Source organism: Jatropha curcas, chromosome 1, assembly GCF_041381405.1.
Source record: "Jatropha curcas cultivar XTBG-Jc1 chromosome 1, XTBG_Jcur_1.0, whole genome shotgun sequence".
Classification (NCBI taxonomy): Eukaryota; Viridiplantae; Streptophyta; class Magnoliopsida; order Malpighiales; family Euphorbiaceae; genus Jatropha; species Jatropha curcas.
Genome location: NC_143151.1, coordinates 10,316,327 through 10,331,991, shown reverse-complemented (window position 1 = coordinate 10,331,991; position 15,665 = coordinate 10,316,327). Strand labels below are relative to the sequence as shown.

Below are 15,665 nucleotides of genomic sequence, written 5' to 3'. Positions count from 1 at the left end.
TTGTTAGTATGGCAACAAAAGAAGAAGGAGAAAACTTTGGTGTTTTGACCCAAAATAGCTTTGTCTTTTTTAATGGTTGTGATGTTCTCTCTTCTTGTATTTTCTTCCTTCTCTAGATGGTTTATCATATATATATATATATATATATATATATATATATATATATGGTGTCCACTTGGATGAGTTGCATATTAAAAAATGTACAACTCTCTTAGAACTTTAAATTTTAGATTTTTGGATAGACATTTCAATTATTTTATTGGTATGAGATATAAATATTTTAGATTTAATTATTATAACCTCATATTTAGTGATTTATGATTGAACTGTGGTCAAGACATATGTAATGAAACTCCTCCAAGATAACTTCTTACACTTAAATAAAAAGAGGTGCAGCATCAGTCGGAAATCAATGGAGTATCTTAGGCATATCATCTCTGCAGCTAAGGTAGCAACAGACCCATCAAAGATATCTAGAATCATTTAATGGCCAATTCCTAAATCAATTGAAGTTATTAGGGGATTCTTTCGACTCACAGGTTACTATTGAAGATTTATTTCCAATCATGGTTAAATGGTAAGACCATTAACAACCTTACTTAAAAAGGAAGCTCACGGTGCACTCAATTGGACTCCTGCTCAACAATCTTTTGACACACTAAAGCAAGCCATAATCACTTCTCTGATGCTGGCAATGCCAAATTTTTCTTGATCTTTTGTGGTAGAAACTGATGCTTCAAAAACTGGAGTGGGAGCTGTGCTAATGCAACAAAATAAGCCAATCACTTATTTCAGTAAAGCCATTGGAAATCCTGCCCTTACTAGATCAGCATACGAGAGTGAGCTAATGGCCTTAGTGTTGGCCATCCATCATTGGCGCCTATATTTAATAGGCAGGAAATTCACCATTAAAACAGATCAAAGGAGCCTCCGCCACCTTCTTCAGTAAGAAGTATCAACTCCGACACAGTAGCATTGGTATATGCTAGACATGGGTTACGACTTCAATATTGAATATAAAACAAGCAGATCAAATCGCGCAGTAGATGCGCTATCTTGTTGTAATGAAGAGTGTAAACGCTTAAATTTTGCCCCTAAAAGGTTTAGTGATAATACACCGTTTTTCGCATAAATTTGGATCAGGATGCCTAGTCCCCCTGGTTCTCGGACCAATAGTCATTGGCTCAGATTATCCATGTGTTTAACCATTTTTACTTTTTCGGATTACCGAGCGTTTCACGATGAAATAGGGCTTGAGAAGCACGTCAGGTCCGCCGGTGCACTTTCTGATGCTTCACCTCATTTCACGTGTCACCCAACCCGATTTTTTAAAAATGGGTCCAGTCCCATTGCGGGGCCTGACAGTGACATTTTTGCCACATCAGCCTTAAATGGCGCCACCCACCCTCAAATGTCTATAAATAGAAATTCGATGGTGAGCTTTAGGGGAGGATTTTTTTAGATTAGAGGGGAAATTATTGCTTTTTCAAAACTCAAGCAAAGATCCAAGGCAATAAGTGTTACCCTTTGATCTTAAGTTGAGATTTTTGTTTATTCAATCATAAAAACCCCAAAGATCAATTGTTGCACCCCTTGATTACCCGCAAGTATACGGATCGCAACGTAGTAATAAAAAGATCGAACCCACGAGGAACAGGTTATGTCCACTTTACTACTTATCCTTAACACTTATGTTTACTACAATAAAACATGAAATGATTAAACTATGATCCTATTCAAACTTTAATTACATATACCACTTAATTCTATTGATAAAGATATAGTAGAATACTTAGAAGAATTGATTATGCAATCGATTTTCTTTTTCTTTAGCAAAACGTGTAACATGCAATAAACGATCCTCTAATCACATGTGATAAAGTATAATTCAACCTCTCGGTACAGAATTGCTCTATTTATTTTATGTATCTCTGCATACAACAAATGCCTTACTTTATCAAATATTAATCCTAACTCTTATTCTTTGATTATTTCGATAAGATAGACTTAACTTTGACAAACCAAGTTAAAGATTCACATGCAAACCCAGCTTACTGAATTCTATCTCTTTGATCTTTACTAAATTATTTCTTTTTGAGAATATAATTAAGTAAACTTGATTAAACAAAGACCAAAAGATAACTTAAAGAAACTTTTATTGAATAGAACCAAATAATATTGTTGCTTTGCATAGAAAATAATGAAGAACAACATACAAACAGTCTTTAATAAAATAAGAGAGAGATATAAGTAATCAAACTCAAGACTCCGGAGGGCATCACACCTCGAGGAACTCTTTGATGTTCTTTGCACAAATAATAATAAGTGATTCTCATCAACTTATTTCTAAATACTACTTTTTACTTTTATGTTATATTGTAATACTGCTTCTTCTTCTATCTTTTTCTCTTTTTTTCCTATCTTCTTTTTCTTAATTTGGATTGCAATTTATAGAAGAGGAAGAGGATGTTGGTTATGATGGTGATTGGCTGGCCAAACGTTGCTTCAACTGACTTCTGATGGGAGAAATTTCGACATGTTCATAGAAGGACACATCTTTCTGGTAAAAAGTAGCAGTTGAAGTCTTATGGAAAAGCGACTTGCGCTTGCGAGTTTAAAGGTCGCGCCCGCAATCACTTCTTATGATCTTTCTGCCTCTTCTGGAGTGCTTATCGCGCTTGCGAGTTTTAATGTTGCGCTCGCGAATTTTACCTGGTACTCTTATGCCGTTTGTTTTGTGTTCCTCGGGCTCGCAAAATATAATGTCGCGCTCGCGAGTTCTGCCTGATGCTTTCTGGACCTTCTACTATACAGATCACGCCTGCGCATATATAGGTTGCGCTCGCGAATCTCCATATGTTCCATGCAGCGCGACTTCATTCCCTGTCGTGAAGTTTCTTGGCAGAAAACTTCTTTCCCATACTTGGTCAAATTTTTTATCCTTTTCTTCTTAAAAACAAGCCTTTCCCAATCCTTTGTTCAAATTCATTCCTAAAACAACTTTAAACCAAAAACAACACAAGAAAACGTAAAATGTATAAAAACAAACATGCAATCATGCAACTATAACTTAACAAATTTGCCTGCTTTGCGAGGCTATCAATTCCCCCCACACTTAGCTCTTTGCTTGTCCCTAAGCAAAACATTCATCTTTTCTTTTGAACTCATGTTGATCATGTTTATATTTTACTTGTTGATTTGGACTTCTTAAGTAATCTACCAAAAGATAAGAGATTGATTTGATTTTGAACTCAAGTATTATAAGTGAACATGGCATCTAAAATTTCAATCTAGCAAACAAAATCTAAAGTTTAAAAATCTAGCCAAACTTAAAACATGAGATAGGCAATTCTCCTTCCTTACAATGTGAAATAAAAAGTACTTAGAACAAGTTTAGCACACATGTAATGTTTCTCATCTCAAGGTATTTTTAGGTAACCTATTTCTATCACACAAAGTGGTTGCATTTTATGCTTCATACCACTTCTCACCTTTTACCTCTTTTGTTACCTCTTGTATTGCATTTATTCTTTTATTTTTATTTACTTTCTCTCTTTTTTTTTTATATATGGGAATATAAGCAAAAAGTGGTTGCATTTTATGCTCCGTACCACTTCTCATCAAAATGGATTTTCGTTATTCCCTCAATTTTGATTTTTCTCACGCAATACTCTCATCCTTTATTGACTTGAAACATACATGTATTATGGCTTTAGTTTCCCTTTTCTCCCTACTTCTTATTCAAGTTAGGATTCCTGCTTCTCTTAAGCCAAAATTATGTCTAGATAATTAACTAAAGATTTACAATTTTGCTAAAGAAACTTCACATGTCATGTTTAACCCTAATACCTAAGTTCATAATCAAATCTAAACATATAATCATTGAAATCTCTTAATCATGGTATATTATTCAAGACTTTCATTTCAAAAAGTGAAATATAAGCAAATCAATATGTAGGGACTAAACATTGAACCAAGGCAAAGAATTTGACTTTTTTAATTGTCACGTTTTTTAATTTTCTCCTTTTTTTCTTTTTTTTTTTATATACGAGAAAAATTAAGAGACATAGACACTCTCGCACACTTGAAAGGCACAATGTCCTCATTGGGAGAGAAGACATGCATACAACACACATAACACATGCATACAACACACATAACACAAATAGAAATGAAAATATGAACAAGTGTGTGCAGAAAAACCTCATGCCTCCAGAGAATCCGGAGGGGATGGAGTGAATTCGATGTTCTGCTTCCAAAACCATGACATCCACTTCCGCGTCATACTCTTGTGCTCTTTCTGAATGGTGTGCAACTGCTGACCCATCTCAAAAATGGTCACTTGCAAATTCTCTTGGGATTGCTGTAACGCATCAACTCGACTCAAAACTTGCTTCCAACCAGCAATTTCGTTTGCCTCCTCTTCCGTTGGAATGGAAGATGTCATCGGGGACTTCCCTTTCCGTATTCTGATTTCATCTTCATTCAAACAAGAAGTTCCGGCATCGCCATTACGTTGGCCTACTCTTCTCTCCCATGACTTCCAGCGATAAACTATGCTATTACCATCCTTTATTTCATCTACTAATCTGGCCTTTTTCAAGAAAGCACCATCCATATATTGGAAAGTATCAGTTGGCTATTCATGATAGGGTGTAAGAGGCATTCGGGCAGCATAAAATAGAACTGGTGCCATGCTACTGATCCCCAACGTGATTTTGCCTTGATGACGGGATGCGTTGTAGAGTTTATCAAACATTATTCCTTTAACATCTACCCTCTTGCCCTGAAAAACAGTTTCCAATAAAACAAATCCTTTGTTTGGACTTTGGTGGCTTCCACCCGTCCATACAAAGCATAACACAGATACTTATGTAGATATAAAATACTTTCATCCTTAATCCATTTATTACCAGCATTTCGAGCATTAAAAATTGACTTACCTGTTAGCATTTCCCAAATCGAAGCAGCGTTCCAACCTTTCGGTTTGGAAGCAAACCCATTTCTGGGAAATCCTAACCACCTATGCATTTTATCATAGTCCAAAGTTAATTCCTCTCCCTCTACTCTAAATTTTATGGCAGTCTCTGTGTCATCAACCCATTCAAAGGTAGTCAAAAACTCAAGACTTATGTTAGCATTCTCAGGAATTCTTAATTGACTATAGATTTCAAAATTAAGGATTTTCAGATATTCTTGAATTTTTTCTAAAAGATCAGTATGCTGTAAAAAATTAGTGTCAAGAATATATATACCGGTGAAACTGGATTTCTTGAGGCGTTTGAAACGTTCGCCCTCCTCTGAAGTTGAGAAGGAAAGGATTTGATTGGTTTTGAAAAGGTGTTTGCAGTTTGAATACCTTGGGAAGGAGAAGCGTTGAATTGAATTTGGAAAAGACAGTTTTTATTTTCTATCCGTTGGACGGTCGTGCCCGTGAATCTGGTATCGCGCTCGCGATCTTTAAGATTTCTCCTTGCGAACGATGATCTCAAACCTTCTACCTTCCTTTGCACCCTATTTGCGCCCGCGAATATTTCTATCACGATCGCGATCTTTAATCTAATCGCTCTGTCTCTTTTTTAACAGTTATCGCGCCCGCGATGTTGTGCGCGAATAAAGGGCAACTCTTTTGTGCTTAAAGCATAACCTTACGCACCTGCGCTTCCATAAATTGTGCTCGCGTAACCTGTTTCTGCAAAGGCAAAATTTGCTACACATTTGAACTGAAATGAGTCCTTTTTAAGCCATAAAGTCGATCCCCCATACATCGAATATCTCTACCTCAAGTATGTTGGATAAAGGCATCTCATCTCTTCGACTTATGTTTCTGACCCTTTGACACATGTCATAATGAGAGACAAATATACGGGCATCCTGAAACAGTGTAGGCCAATAAAAGCGACTTTCTAAAACCTTTGAAGCAGTTCTACTTGTTCCACGGTGCCCTCCGTATGGACTCGAATGACAATGCATAAGTATATCTTGTACTTCCGTTTCCCCTACACATCTTCTAATCATACCATCCCCACATATCTTAAACAAAAATGGTTCATTCCACAAAAAATTTTTAACATCTGAGTAAAATTTTTTCCGTTGTGCATAAGTCATATCAAGAGGTATTATTTTAGAAGCTAGAAAATTTGCAATGTCAGCATACCAAGGTGTATGAACATGTTGTACTAACATTAAATTTTCAACTGAAAAACTTTCATTAATAATTGTAGACTCTCCTATTGGACCTTCTTCATTTTCTAGACGTGATAAATGATCAACAACTAAATTCTCAGAACCCTTTTTATCTCTAATCTCAATGTCAAATTCTTGCAATAACAATACCCATCTAATAAGACGTGGTTTCGCATCTTTCTTAGCAAACAAGTATTTTAATGCAGAATGATCAGTATAGATTATGACTTTGGATCTTAACAAGTATGATCTAAATCTATCACATGCATATACTACAACCAACATTTCTTTTTCAGTAGTTGTATAATTCATTTGAGTACTAGTTAGAACATGGCTAGAATAGTATATCACATGCAATTTCTTATCATGTCTTTGCCCTAAAACATAACCAACAGCAACATCACTAGCATCACACATTATGTCAAATGGTAATCCCCAATCAGGTTTTGCCACAATAGGTGCATTTACTAATGCATCTTTCAAAGTGTGGAAGCATTTAAACAATCTTGAGAAAAATCAAAGGGTACATCTTTAATAAGCAAGTTAGTTAATGGTTTAGCAATGATAAAGAAATTCTTTATAAATCTCCTATAAAATCCTACATGGCCTAGAAAAGATCTAATTCTCTTAACCGTAGTAGGAGGTGGTAATTTTTCTATGACTTCTATCTTTGCCCTATCCGTTTGGATTCCATCTTTACTTATTTTGTGCCCCAAAACAATGCCCTCATCAACCATAAAGTGGCATTTTTCCAAATTTAAAACTAAATTAGCACTTTCACATCTTGATAACACTAAGTCCAAAACTTTCAAACAACTTTCAAAAGAATCACCATATACAGAAAAATCATCCATGAATACATCCATGATTTCTTCTATGTAATCATTAAAAATGGCTATCATGCAGCGTTGGAACGTCGCGGGTGCATTCCATAATCCAAAAGGCATGCGTCTATATGCAAATGTACCGAATGGACAAGTAAATGTAGTTTTCTCTTGGTCATTTGGGAGTATATAAATCTGAAAATATCCTGAATATCCATCAAGAAAGCAATAGAAAGCATGACCAGCAATTCTTTCTAACATTTGGTCTATGAATGGCAACGGAAAGTGATCTTTCCTTGTGGCTAAATTTAGCTTCCTATAGTCAATGCATACCCTCCAACCCGTAGTGGTTCTAGTAGGAATTAGTTCACCAATTTCATTTTTTACTACAGTCATCCCTTCCTTTTTAGGAACACATTGAATCGAACTAACCCATTGGCTATCCGAAATTGGGTATATTATTCCTGCATCTAACAACTTTATAATTTCCTTCTTCACTACTTCTTTCATATTATGATTAAGTCTCCTTTGTCTTTCTACCCTAGGTACATATCCATCTTCAAGATTTATGTAATGCATGACTCGATTAGGACTTATACCCTTAAGGTCAGAAATTTGCCATCCTATACTCCTAATCCTATTTCTAACAATACTTAGCAATTCATTTTCTTGATCTATAGTTAATTTGTTAGAAATAATTATTGGAAGTGTGTGATCTTTACCTAGGAAAGCTTATATTAGATGACTAGGTAATTCTTTAAGGTCTACTATTGGTGGCCTTTCAATTGATGGAGGTAAAGGTTCATTTTCTCTAAGTAACATTTCAGGTCTTAAACTTATAAATTCTTTTTTCTTCATTACTTGCACTATCATTTTCATATTTAACATTATTTTCTAATGCAAATATTTCATGCACACATGTATCAACTATGTCAATCCTCATGCAATTACCTTCATCCATAGGATATTTGATGGCTTTATCAATATGAAACTCAATGATATCAGCATCTATCCTAAGGAGTAATTTCCCTTCTAAGACATCAATTAATGCCCTCCCTGTGTTCATGAATGGTCTTCCTAAAATAAGAGGACAATTCTCATCATAAACAAAGTCAAGTATGACAAAATCAGTTGGAAAAATAAACTTGTCAACTTTAACAAGTACATCTTCAATAATGCCATAAGGTCTTTTAATAGATTGGTCAGTAAGTTGTAAAACCATATTAGTACGTTTTACTTCATCTAAACCTAATATCTTAAAAAGAGATAATGGCATCAAGTTAATACTTGCTCCTAAGTCACAAAGGCATCTAAGGAAATCTACCTCACTTAATCTACATGGTATGGTAAAGCTTCCTGGATTCTTAAGTTTAGTAGGTAATTTACTTGAGATTATGGAACTACAATCCTCGGTCAAAGTAACTGTTGACACATCCTCCCAACTATATTTCTTTGAGATTAAATCTTTAAGAAATTTCTCGTAGTTCAGAATTTGTGTAATGGGTTCCATAAATGACATATTAATGTGCAAATGTTTCAATTTATTTATAAAGTTTAAGAATTGGTTATCTTATTCTTACTTCTTTAGCCTTTGCGAAAAAGGTGGACTTGGTTGATAAACTTTCACATTCTCCTTTTCCTTTGATCTTGCATAATTTACTTCCTTGCTCGGTTCACAAACCAGCTCAATAGATTCATTATTCAGGATATTAGCATTGATAGCCAAGGGAACTACTTTATCAAATACCTTTCCACTTCTTAAAACAATAGCACTTATATTTTCCCTAGGATTCTTTTCTATATTACTTGGAAGGTTTCCTACTCTACGCGATGAAATAGCATTGGCAAGTTGCCCTACTTGCACCTCCAAGTTATGTATAGATGAAGAATGATTCTTGAAATTTTTGTCAAACTTAGTCTCTAACCATTTAAAATTATCGTCTTGACTGCTCATTTTCTGATTTATTCCATCCAAAATCTTGTCAATTTTATTTGTCAATTGTCCTATTTTATCTTGAGATTGATTAACTCGATTTCCTCTATCTTGATTATCATTGTTTCTCCAAAAAGTGTCAGGATAATTATGATATTCAGCATTATAATTATTCGAATATGGATCGCGAACTTGTCCTTGAACATAATTCACTTGTTCCTCCATAATCGGATGATTATAATTACACTCTTTTGATACTTGTCCATTTTGACCACAATTTTCACAAGTAAGAGATGTTGACTTACTCACATTCAAGTTATCAATTTTATATGCTAAAGCAGAAATTTGTGCTTGCATCATAGTTAATAGATCCAACTCATGTACTTTCTTAACTGAACTTTTTGAAGAAGAAGAAGAAGAAGAAGGATCATGATTAACATTGGAATGACTTCCTTGAGCCCTTTCGGTTGGCCATATGTTGTTATTATTAGCCATTTCCTCCAACAACTCAATTGCATCATTAGTAGTTTTCTTCATTAATGACCCTCTTGCCATAGCATCTATAGTACCTCTTGTAGAAGGATTAACCCCATTGTAAAAGGTTTGAATCAATATATTTTGGGGAAGGCCATGGTGTGGGCAAACTCGTTAAAGTTCTTTATAATGATCCCATGCCTCATATAGGGATTCATTTTCTTGTTGGGTGAATGAGGCTATTTCTTTAATAAGCCTAGCAGTCTTTGCTAATGGAAAATATTTAGACAAGAAAGTTTGGGCTAGTTGTTCCCAAGTAGTGATAGAATTTGGTGGCAACGAATTCAACCAAGCTTTTGCTTTATCCGTCAAAGTGAAAGGAAAAAGACGTAGCTTGATGGCATCCGCTAGCACCGAATTCATCTTAAATGTATCACATATCTCAAGAAAACTGGCTATATAAGAGTTTGGATCCTCATTTGGTAATCCGAAAAATTGAACACTATTTTGGATCATTTGCAATAAAGCAGGTTTTAATTTCAAATTGGTTAGCATTTACTAGTGGACGTACTACTCCTTTCTGTGAACCATTTAGGCTTGGAGTGACGTAGTCCATCAACCTTTGCTGTGGTAGATTTTGCTCAGCCATAATTCCTGAATTTCTTCTTTTCTTTTTCCTTTTCTGTCTGGAAAGAAACTGTTCAATCTCAAGCTGATAATCTTCTAATTCACTGGTTGAAGATCTAGTACTTGGCATATAAGTTATTCAATATGTGCTCCTGCAAAAAATATATATATATATATATATATGAATCAAAAGTAAGTTGGTACCTAATAAAAAAAATGCCGTAAATCATACACAAGAATATTTCGTTAATTGACAAAACACCGTTCCCCGGCAACGGCGCCAAAAACTTGTTGCACCCCTTGATTACCCGAACGTATACGGATCGCAATGTAGTAATAAAAAGATCGAACCCACGAGGAACATGTTATGTCCACTTTACTACTTATCCTTAACACTTATGTTTACAGTAATAAAATATGAAATGATTAAACTATGATCCTATTCAAACTTTAATTACATATACCACTTAATTCTATTGATAAAAAGATATAGTAGAATCCTTAGAAGAATTGATTATGCAATCGATTTTTTTTTTCTATAGCAAAACGTGTAACATGCAATAAATGATCCTCTAATCACATGTGGTAAAGTATAATTCAACCTCTTGGTACAGAATTGCTCTATTTATTATATGTATCTCTACATACAACAAATGCCTTACTTTATCAAATATGAATCCTAACTCTTATTCTTTGATTATTTCAATAAGATAGACTTAACTATGACAAACCAAGTTAAAGATTCACATGCAAACCCAACTAACTGAATTCTATCTCTTTGATCTTTACTAAATTATTTCTTTCTGAGAATATAATTAAGTAAACTTGATTAAACAAAGACCAAAAGATAACTTAAAGAAACTTTTATTGAATGGAACCAAATAATATTGTTGCTTTGCATAGAAAATAATGAAGAACAACATACAAACAATCTTTAATAAAATAAGAGAGAGATATAAGTAATCAAACTCAAGCCTTCGGAGGGCGTCACACCTCGGGGAACTCTTTGATGTTCTTTGCACAAACAATAATAAGTGATTCTCATCAACTTATTTCTAAGTACTACTTTTTACTTTTCTGTTATATTCTAATATTGCCTCTTCTTCTATCTTTTTCTCTTATCTTCCTATCTTCCTTTTCTTAATTTGGATTGCAATTTATAGAAGAGGAAGAGGATGTTGGTTATAATGGTGATTGGCTAGCCAAAGGGTGCTTCAACTGACTTCTGATGGGAGAAATTCTGACCTGTTCATGGAAGGACACATCTTTCTGGTAAGAAAGTAGCAGTTGAAGTCTTCTAGAAAAGCGACTCGCACTCGTGAGTTTAAAGGTCGCACCCGCGATCACTTCTTATGATCTTTCTGCCTCTTCTGGAGTGCTTATCGTGCTCGTGAGTTTTAATGTCGCGCTCGTGAATTTGACCTGGTACTCTTCTATCGTTTTTGTTGTGTTCCTCACGCTCGCGAAATATAATGTCGCACTCGAGAGTTTGGCCTGATGTTTTTTGGACCTTCTACTATACAGATCGTGCCCGTGCATATATGGGTTGCGCTCGCAAATCTCCATCTGTTCCATACAGTGCGACTTCATTCGCTGTCGCGAAGTTTCTTGGCAGAAAACTTCTTTCCCATAATTAGTCAAATTTTTTATCCTTTTCTTCTTAAAAACAAGCCTTTCCTAATCCTTTATTCAAATTCATTCCTAAAACAACTTTAAACCAAAAACAACACAAGAAAACGTAAAATGTATAAAAACAAACATGCAATCATGCAAATCATGCGATTATAACTTAACAAATTTGCTCGCTTTATAAGGCTATCATCAATCAAAGAATCCTAAAAATCACATTTTTAATCTTCAATCTCGTATTATTGGATCAAGGACCAAAGAGTTGGGTTTCTTCATCCATTTCCATACAATCTTCAAAGGAATCTCTAAAAGGCAGTTTCTGAGAACCTTAAACCTATTTCTTCGTCTTTTTCTTTTCTTTTTCAGTGATTTAAACACCTATTGTTGGTTTGGTTGTGAGGGAAACCTAAGATTGACCGCTAAGAGGTTTCTGCGTCTTTGTAACGTGTAGCCAAAGATAGTGGAGTGTGCGATTACGTGTGGCGTGTGCCACATGCATGTGGCTCATGACACAAGTGCTTAGATTCCCCTATTTGGCCCTGTTAAACCCAGAAGCCTTCCTGATCTGGGAAAGGCCCTGTGCCACTCATATGGCCTACGCTATAAGCATGAGGTTCCCACCATAGTTCCCTCTGGTGCAAAGCCCTTTAATTCAGAGGCTCTGAAAGTATAAAACCCAATAAATGTCCCAATTCGGAGATCCAGTTGCCAAGCTCTGACCTTAACTAGTGTGTGATACGAACTAAGTCACATATGGATTGAATAAACAATAAAAATTAGATTGAGAACGGTGATTGATGGATTTGTTTATCTTCTTTAATGAACATCAAGATCATGAGCTTAAATCTCATGTAATCATTTAAATTCTTGTCATTTGTTTCTTGTCCTTTACTTTACAAGCACTTTACTACTTCTGTCCTTTTTTTTTTTTTTTTGCCTTTTATGTTAATGCTTTGCATTTATTATTGCTCTAACTCCATTATTCATTAATCTTGTATTATTAACATTCATCATTTCTATAATTATTGAATGAATGTATGATATGTGCTCCTGTGAATGTTCATTGCCATTTGTGTTTGTGGTTTCTTTATGTTTGGGTTGTGGTTTAAGTTTTATTGCAAATTGTAAAGGTTCCTTAAAAGGATTCCTAATATTGGCTTGTATGTATTAATTTATGGATATTGTAAAATTTGGAGGGTTTAAGGGTATATTGTATTTTAGAAAGTGGTTTGTACTCTTTTCTCCTCCAGCTTTCTTTATGAAATGTTTTATATTTCATGTCTATTATGTTTGCAATAACTTGTACGAATGACATGTTTTCTAAAAATTGCATGAAAACCGTTTTACATCTTAATTTCAGTTAATCGCATTATTGCTATTTGTGAACTTTTTGGACAACCTAGAGGCTGGTTTAAACCGGACGAAATGGATACCTAACACCTTCCCATTTCGTACTTAACTCCCGGACCCCGTCTCTGGTTTAAAATCGAATTAGTTGATTTCCAAGAATCAACTAATTCGAGAATTTTCCTTAATAAGGGTGGCGACTCTAAAAATAAAACTCTTATCAAAGTAAGAGAACCTTTTCCCGAGGATTAAACAGGTTTAATAAAAGAAAACCATTTTGATAAATAAAATCAATCAAGCTCATTCAATTCGATTCTTTCCAAATCACTTTTGGGAAAATCGAGACGTTTTCAGCCTGGCAACTCTACTGGGGATCGAACCCAGAATCTCTAGTTTTCGGTTTTGGGTTCGAATAAGAGAGTTGACTCCAAAAGTCATCCAATTATTAACAATCTTCAATAATGCTATTAACTTTAAATTCAGTTTACCTTTTTGTACGTATAAATGTCCTTCATGCATTTATCTGTTCTTTATCTCCTTTCTACCCTAAAACCTAAAGGTGATATTAGGGATTTTGGTCCTTACACCCTACTCGACTGTTTGGATCCACCACTAATATATACCATCCATAAGTCAAGTACTATTTGGTATCTCAAAAGAATTGGCACAATCCGTTATTACCTTTTGTTTAGACCCAAAACAAAAGGGAGGAAACAACCAAATCTCGCTTACAAAACCCAAGACTTAATAAACCCGACCTAAGCTCATGTAGTTGACTCTAGTTCCTTCCTTTAGGAATACCTTAATAAATCATGTTTTTGGCATTCATCCAATAAATGTGAGAGACGTCGGTCCAAAACCCATGATGGTTTATGGGCCCAACCTATATTTCCTGGGGTTTAGAAAAGACCGTACCTCAAATCGTGTGTGGGAGATATAAGGGTGGAGATCATGCATTTCCCTACTCCCATCCCCTTGTTTGTATATAATTTCTATGGTTGTATTGTGCTTCATTCATGCATCATTTAACTTGTTTTCTTGAAGCCATTTAGGTATATTCCATCATGGCTCGATCTCGACGATCAAAGCGGCATAGGGCGAAAGACTTAAGAGAAGTGTTGGAGGCAAAATGAGCTAAAAGAGCTCTTTCCATTGGTGACTATAAGGCCAAAGTCCAAATGCCTAAGAGGGAAACTCATTCGATTACAACTCCAATTAAGGAAGACCAATGGTGACTATAAGGCCGAAGTCCAAATGCCTAAGAGGGATTACAACTCCAATGAAGGAAGACCAATTAGAAGAGGCTTATCAATACTTGCTTCAAATAAAGCAAGCGCAACTTGAAGCCATGACTCTCTTCTAAGGTGTAGAGGGTCGATTCATCCTCATGCACAATATCGCTAACCACCTTGTGGAAATTGGCCACTTCACTCTAGAGGATGCAAAGCCATATCAAACCTCTTAGGCTTTGAGGTTCAAGAATTGTAAATATTTAGTTAGTGCCTCAAAAGAGCAATTAATATAAAAAGGCCACTTTTGAAAAATAATGAAAAGAGTCTATTTTTGAACCAAATATTATTAATGCAAAAAAGAAAATAAATAAATAGAAAAAAAAGGAAAATCTCAAATGTACATAAATAAAGAACCCTGCTAAAGTACTATTACACTTGAGGGAGGAAGAAAGGGATGCAAAAATAAATAAAGTGAAAAGGTTGTTATTAGTATTTGGCTAAGAAATAGGGCACGTTTTACTCCAAATAGTTCTTGAGAGCCTTTCTTCGATTTTGGATTTGAGCAGTCGCGATAAAGCCACGATGGAATATAGCATTAGGTGCATCTCATGATGTTGTGATTGTATGATCGCATTGTTGTATGTCATTTCATTTTCATGCATCCACGCATACATGCATCATGTTGTGTTCTCTAACGTTCATTTTATGCAATCAAGATAGCATCGCATAGAGAAAAAGCATCGAAAGTAGTCGGTTGGTTAAAAGCAGATAGCCAGTTGATTAGAGTTGAAGAACCTGCTACCCCCTCTGATTAACTTAGTTTAGTTTCTTCTAACCCATCGGGCTCCTGCTTCGAGATTGAGTACTCTCTAGTTTGAACAGATTCGTCAGTTTTAGCTTCCACTTCTACTAATAAAATGGCTGAGCCAAGTATTCCCATTTTTGAAATCAAGAAGATGATTGAGAAAATAGTGGCGGCCAGTCTTGAGAAGCTCATGAGATCCGATAAGGGAAAAGAGAGAGTGTTAATCGAAGATGATGAAGAGGCTAAGGATGAGTCTTAGAAGAAGGAAAAGATTGATGACACTTGGCAAGACGACGAGTTTTTTTAAGAAGATGTCTACCAAGAAGGCTGAGTCTGAGCCTGTCGTTTTAGAAAAATTCGAGAAGCTAGATAAGAAGCTCGAGAAGCTACACATGTTCATAAAGTCCAAGGGAATGTACCAATACATGGACATAGATGATGATGATGATGATGAGAAGTTGGACTTGAAGCAAGCCACCTAAGTGACTTATAAAATGCTAAAAGTGGCAAAGTACGATGGGAATGGTGATTCTAAAGTGCACCTCATACAATATAAGTCGATCATGGAGTTGGCGAGTTTGCCGTCAAGAGAAATGCTGAAGATGGTC

The 15,665-nt window shown here is 35.3% G+C and overlaps 1 non-coding gene across 1 annotated transcript; it reads left to right on the top strand.

Moving 5' to 3' along the window:
- The first annotated feature begins 9,568 nt into the window (after positions 1 to 9,568).
- Positions 9,569 to 9,675, top strand: LOC149498978 (small nucleolar RNA R71). The gene has a single exon (XR_016319060.1). It is a non-coding gene; the product is annotated as a small nucleolar RNA R71 (small nucleolar RNA).
- The last annotated feature ends 5,990 nt before the right edge of the window (positions 9,676 to 15,665 follow it).